The sequence below is a fragment of the Pteronotus mesoamericanus genome, unplaced genomic scaffold (assembly GCF_021234165.1).
Source record: "Pteronotus mesoamericanus isolate MK-2021 breed Mesoamerican mustached bat unplaced genomic scaffold, CSHL_Meso_final contig_177, whole genome shotgun sequence".
NCBI lineage: Eukaryota > Metazoa > Chordata > Mammalia > Chiroptera > Mormoopidae > Pteronotus > Pteronotus mesoamericanus.
Window position 1 is genome coordinate 6,912,736 of NW_026555073.1, and position 7,098 is coordinate 6,919,833.

Here is a 7,098-nt window from a genome sequence, read left to right on the forward strand (position 1 = left end):
GTGAGCCAGAAGGAAGACCAAAGCACCTTAGGCCCTCTTGCCACAGCCTTTTCCTATCCTCAGCTGTGTAGCCCAGTTCATCTGCCTGGGCTTTGGCTCTCGGACTAAGGTCCCCTTGGCTGGGGCTTCCATTCCATACCTCGCTCTTGCCGAGGTCCTTCCCTGGAGGCTGAATGTTTTGCCCTGTCTTCCTCTGCCAGGGTCCGCGCCTCAGCTGCGGACGGGCTCAGTGCTACCATCTCTCTAATTTGGGATCATGCCATTTAGCCAGGGTGCGTGGTTCTGCTCCCCTGCTTCCTCCCCCAGGGCCGAGCCTAAGCGCTCAGGGCGGTCACTCCCAGCTCTCATCTCACCTGGGACTAATGTCTCCTTCCTCCTCACTGGTCCATGTTACGTGCCTCTCACCCAAACCCACTCAAAGAGACAGTCAAGTCGGTAGTCCTGTTTATCGTAGCCGTACTGTGAGGAACGCATCCAGGAACTATTGATACTAGCTGACCCTGGTGGTCCTGGGTGGGATTCTGACGCGAAAAACAACATGCTCAGAGGAGTGTAGAGCAGGTGGGGTTGCTGATCCGAGGCTTCCAAAGGCGCCCATGTTTCTGGGGAGAGTGCCTGAGAATCCTCAGTCAAGAGTGCACAATGATTTGGCAAGACCAGCCCAGGGAAGAGGCTCTTGTCCGTGGTAGCTCCTTCTCCAGTGGGAGACTGATGCTCTGAATCCTGTCCCAAATAACTTGCAAAGACACATCTAGGCTCTATCATTTCTGACTCAGAGCTGGGGTTTATCTTAGTGGGGCTTAAGGAGTTGTTTTCGTGTTTTTGTTTTTGTTTTTGTTTTTTTATATCTAGGAGAGGAAACTTAGCGTAGCTATCACCATCATAACTCGTCATCGTCAAGCAAATGGTTGGGCTGAAAGGATGGTTTGGAGACAACTCACAACGCCTACAGTGAATAGCTAGGCAGGATTGGCCGATAAGTCTTGTCAAGTTTCTCCCTGCTCACCAAGTTGCTCCATGTTTGACAGTAGGAGTCAGTTCTGCTGTATGATTGAGTGGAAAAATCCTTCTATCTTTGATTCACCACCATCTCCATTCAACTGTTGCTTCTTCTGTTATCAGTACTTCTGCCTCCTCACAATTTACCAGTCACTCTCACTTCTTGGTCACAAAAACAATAAATACGCTTGTAAGGATTAATCTGAAGTAAAGTCAATTGGCTTCGAGAAAGATTCTTTTAGGACTATAGCCTGCAAACTTTACTGCGTGCACGCTGACATCTATTGTGACTTCCGGGAGGCCTTTCCCCCCTTCTAACTTTTTCCGCTGCTCGGTTCCAGATACAGGAGGCTGCCAGAGATGCGACCTCTGGATGAGTGAGGTGTTATTCAGTGGGGTTCTGAGGAGTGGGCCTAAATTCTTTTGCTCTGGCCCCCTGGGGAATGGCAGAGGGAACTCACGGCTGTGAAATATGCAGGTCAAGCAGCATATAGGCTGGGCTGGCCGAGCAATTCCTTCACAGCAGTTGAAGCCTGAGGCTCTAGAGCCTGGGCCAGCACATCTGGGGAAGAAATAGGGGAGGGCCCAGGGGAGAGTAATGAGCGTGTGCGCGCACACACGTGCACCCAAGACAGTACAGAATAGGGGGAGGGGAGAGGAGAAAAGGAACCAACCTGTACTACATCTCAGGGCCCCAAAGCATCTTGGGATGCCACTCATTGAGCCACCCTCTTTTCTCCCAAATCTTTCTTTTTTTGGTTTTACCAATGTTTTTCCTTTCTTTTCTCCCCCACTCCTTCTTCTCCTTCCCTCACCTCCCTCCCTTTTCTCATTCCCCTCCTTCCCTCTCTCCAGCATCTTGAAAACAGGAGAAACTGTCATCTCTCTGCCCTTCTTCGCCTCTACAGCTCAGGGATTTCTAATCCATCTATTCAGGCCCGGTTTGCGTCCCTCATTGCTCTTCATTTTGGGAGGCTGAATGGAAGCACATGAACTACAACCCTCTCCTCTGATAACCCTGTTTCTCTGCATTTTTCTCTGACTCACTGGGAAAAAATCGCACATCTTTTTGGATGGAGCACTTGGCTGGAGGCAGAGGACATTGCTCCTGTTCCCAAGCTCTACTCTATCCTTTCAGTGTGACCTTGGGCACGTTTCTGCCCTCTTTGGGTCTTAGCTTTCCTGTTAATAAGTGTGATAAGTGGAAAGGAAAACCTTCGGAGGCCACAGTCAAAAGTGATGCTAATTAGGATATTTGGACTCTTCCTAGCCCTTACTCCACCTCACTCCTCCTTACCTCTCCTCCTCCCAAGAAGCAGTTGGTTAACTGAAAAGCCACGCCCAAGGGTATGGTCTGGAGTAGAGGGAATGAGTTATTGTTTCACTTCTTAGTGTAAAAGATAATCACAAGGGGTCCCCGAGCAAGAAGAGGGCAGGGCTAGGGTTCTGGAAGTGTAGGGATTTTGTGGATAAAGGCAACAGTTATTCCTCTGTGCTTTTCCAGGCCCTTCCACTCAAAGGTCCAAGATGAGGTGTTTGGATCGCTGTGAAGTAGGCAGTTTGGCCTAGAAGCAGCCCATTTCCCAGGCGGTAGTTGGGGGTGGGAGAGCTGCTGGTCTGACCAGGACATACTTGGCTGTACTGTGTGGAGGACTTGTGAGCCCAGTCCTTCTTTGCTTATGACTGGGCACCTAGGAGCAAGGTTGTGGGTCTGTTTTAGTTTGTCCAACTGTGAAAGAGGAAAGAATGGGAGCCTCCATGAAGGCCCGCAGCTGCCTTCCAAGGAATTTCAGTGTATCTGGGAGCACAGAGGCTGAGTCATATTTTGGGAAGGATTGTGTTTTTATACCCGCAACGCAGGGTGTTGCCATATATTAATCATTATTACGGTTAAAAACAAATAAACTCATCCCGCAGTTATGACAAATCTGTGTCTTGGCTCTTTCCTGCCCCTCATTGTCTTTCTTTTAGTGTGTGCCTTAGGGAACTAGAGTTTAACTCCATATTGCCAGGATAGGCAACCGTCTTTCTAATATCATTTTTAAGGATGCATGTAAAATACCCAATGGAAAAAAAAAATCTTCCACCTCTATTTGCTAAGATCCTCAATTCCACACTACTAAGATGTAAATACTCTTTAGATCTCCTGAGTTACTTCAATATTAATATTAATGGACCTTGACTATTGTTTCCTGAGAGAAGGAAGATTGGGTAAAAAAAGAGACCACGAGAGTCCTGAACACCTGGCCAAGGAAAGGTTTTCTTCAAGGGAAGAGAAAGTCTCAGAAAGGGGATGCAAGGATACTCCAGAAAAATCGCCAACCTGATCGTTTTTCCGTGGGCTACCGTATTTTGTCAGGCATGATGCACACTTTTTTGCCCACATTTTTGAAGGAAAAATAAGGATGTGCATTATACATGGGTATAATGATTACATACCGTGGGTATAACAGTGGGTATAATCCTGTGTATAATGCGCACAAAAACGTGGGTGCGCACAATACACAGCCAAATACAGTGTTTGTAGACACAGGCCCTGGCTGTTGCTGCAGGGGAAGCTAAGGGAGAGGTAAGAGGAAGATTTACTTAAGTTTAGTTATTTTCCAGCACAGGCCTCAGGTCCTCACTCTGGAGCAACAGACTGGCCTCCAAAAAGGGAGAGAGATGACTACCTGCTCATGCATTTGGGCCATTTTAGGCTGAACCCCTGAGGATAGGGCGACTTCTGTGGGCCAGACCTTGGCTGCAGGGCCTCTGGTTCCCAAAGAGTCGAGAGAACTGAACCACCTTGGGAACTGCTGGGCCTTTGAGGGGAGAAGAAGAGAGTATGAGGACTTGAGCTTATGGAGAGATGTCAATGTTTGCATAAAGGGTGCCCTGAGATGTAGCCCACTCTGTCAGGCTAGGCTCCCAACCTGATTTTACCTAGTGGCCCAAAATTACATTTTGCCTTTCTTGAACAAATTAAAAACAGGCTCAATGCTGCCCTTCGTGTCTTTCACTTGGGCTTAGGGTGAACAGTTCCCAGTTAAGGTCTCAACAACCTCCTTTCCTGTCATATTCTCCACTGTTCTCCTATATCTACCCTCATTTGGGTTGCAGCAAAAATGGCGCCTCCTCAGAGGTGGACCCTTATTCCCCTATTTAGATATCTCTTCCCATCCCCAGTCATATTTTTAGCTGCCAAATGGCACCAGAAGTTAACCTGTAAGCCCTGGCCAGGTAGCTCATTTGATTAGAGTGTCGTCCCGATACGCCGGGGTTGCAGGTCCAATGTCTGGCCAGGGCACAGGCAGTAGTCAACCCGTGAGCGCATAGAGAGGTCAAACAACCAGTCATTGTTTCTCTCTCTCAGAATCAATAAATAAAAATTAAAATAAAAAACAAGCTAACCAGCAGAATCGGACCTTGGTTCAGCAATCTTGGTTCTTGAGTTTGGCTGGGAAAGAATTCAGAGCCAAGAACTCAAATTATAAGACAAAATTGATTTAGAAAGTCACAGAGGCAGAAAAAGTGAGCCAGCTGGGCTGTGTGGGCTCAGGAAACAAGTTACAAAACAAGGGTCCTTGGAGCTTAGGAGACAGAAACGAAGGATACACGTGCCTGGGGGAAAGAGAGGGGAAAAGGCTCAGGCATGTTCAGGCATGTGCTGGGGAAAGAAGGGGGTGGGCAAGGGTGCAGATGTGCGAGAGAGAGAGAGAGAGAGAGAGAGAGAGAGAGAGAGAGAGAGAGAGAGAGATGGCTGAGTCCTTTGTCTTAAGGGGTCTTAATCTGGAGGTCTCAGGGGAGAATCTCAATAGACGATGCATCAGCCTTCCAGGTGTGTCCTGTTAGGGTCATGCTCTCCACTGATTGGTTGATACCGGGACACGGGATCATTAGTCAGTGCAGCTGGTCCTGCCATCAGCTATGGCATCGCCCCGCCTGGCCTTGCAGCTTTTCTGGGCTTTGAGCTGAAATACACCTGAGGCCTAGATGTTACTCGCTTACTGCTTAAGGGAGTGGTTGTGCAAGGGCTTGTATGGGTGTCAAGTGAAACTATTCTCTGGCCCCCTTGTTCCTCATCTAAGGGAGTCTACCACGTGCCTGGCCACGAGAAAGGGGAGGATAGATCCGGAGAGGGTCCGAACTGCAGGACCAGTGATAAGAAAGGTCAGGGGATCTAAACTGCTTTATCAGCGATATGCGAGGGTAGGAGAGGTCACCCTGGGGGCAAGGCCCTACCTTATGATTGGCTGTTGCTACGCGTGTGGGGCTTTCCACGCTGCTGACGTCCTGTACCTGGAATATATCTCCCTTGTCCCCCCAATCTTTCTTGTCCTGCAATGTTGGACTCAAAACCTACGTCTTCCAGAAAGTCCTCCCTGATCACCTCAGCCCACGGAAAGCTTTTCCTTCTCTGAGTGCTACCGCCTTGCCTGTCTTTGCTATATGTTTTGCTAATTCTTTCTTCCTTGTCATCGAATGTATTCCTTCCCAAATTGTCTCCCTTGCATTGGTCGTACCTCTTCCAGTAGATTGTGTCCACAATACTTTCCTGGTTTTGATTACATTTAGCTCTTCTGTGTCACCTCAAGGTAAAAATAAGTTTGACTGTGCTCATTCAGTAACCCAGATGAGGCAGCAGGACACAAAAAATGGTCTCTCTTTGTGTGTTCCAAGGACCGCATTTGGCGTTTCTTTAAATGCAGTTTCCCTGGTACTATCTTCACAGATTCGGAACGCATATTCTGGAGCGGGGTTCTGGAATGTGCAGTTGAAAGAAGATCCTTCTGATACACAAAGCTTGAGAACCACTAATTTAGATGGCCTCATCTTTGTTTTGGCGCAGCCATTAACCAGCTACGTGACTTTGGGTGACTCACTTGTCCTCTCTGAGCTTCTGTTTCCTCATTTTGGGATAAAGGTGTTGGGCATTGTGCTTTTTCAGTTCTAAAAACCAGCAAGTTTATGTTCTGTGAAAGCCTGGAAAGTAAATTACTTGGTTTACATATCTTAGAATTTCAATCGCAGTATATTCAAGTACAGTGCCTTAAAATGTTGTAGGATCGTAATAAACACCAATGAGTGAACGAATAGCCTGAGTAGCTGGCAGGCAGGAGATGGAGGAGTTTACAGCAATTCAGGGACAGTAGTGTAGTGGACACTATGCAGGCCTGGGTTAGAATCCCAGGCTCTGCCAAGTCATGTGACCTAACTCTCCATTTCCTCATCTGTAAACGGGAGGTGTTAATAGTACCTACTGCATAGGGCTGTGGGAGGATGAAATGAGAAAATGTCTACAAAAAGCTTAGCACAGTGTCTAGCACATAGTAAACACTTAATACCTTTGTTTTTAATTAGGTCACCCCAATGAAGAGCAAATGATTGATTTTCAATGAGGCAGAACCTGAACTTCAACCATGTCCCAGACTCCTCAGCTCTCCCGCTTCCCCACTAGCCCACACGTTGCAGGGAAAGAACAGTCAATGGTGTGGGAAGCCCATAGTGGTCCCGAGGATGACGGCAGAGCCTGGAAGCCTGACTGGTCTGACAGCCACAGCTGGGAGGGCCTGGTGTTAGGACTTGGGAGCCATGGGCTGCAATCTTGGAGCACGCTACACCTTGTCCATTGGCTGAGGAAACCAATGTCAATGCATCCTGAGGCTTATCATTAGGGGTTTAGAGAGTATGGCGTTGGGGTGAGAATGTTCGAGTTCAAGTCTCGGTTGTTGCAGGAGGCCTTCCTTGACCTTGCTGTACGCCCACCTCTCTGTCTGGGTCAAATGCCCCCTTTTTTGTATGTCCTCACAGTACCTAGTTTTTCCCTGATGGTATGTGCGTCTGTTGTCACCACCGCCTGACTGTCATCTCCAGTAGAGTGAGGACAGTGTCTTGACCATCTGGGCATCCTGCACAAAAACCGTGTCGCCTGAGTGGAAGAGATGTGCAGAAAAAGTTCACAGAGCTCAACTCAGAGATCCTGAGCTGACAGGCTGTTGAGTTTAGCTATGCGTTACCTTTGGGCCAATCAATTCACCTCTTTAAACCTGTAAGAGAAGGATGGATAAACAATTTACCAGGATTATCCTGAGGCCCATACACTTTGCAACTTGTAAG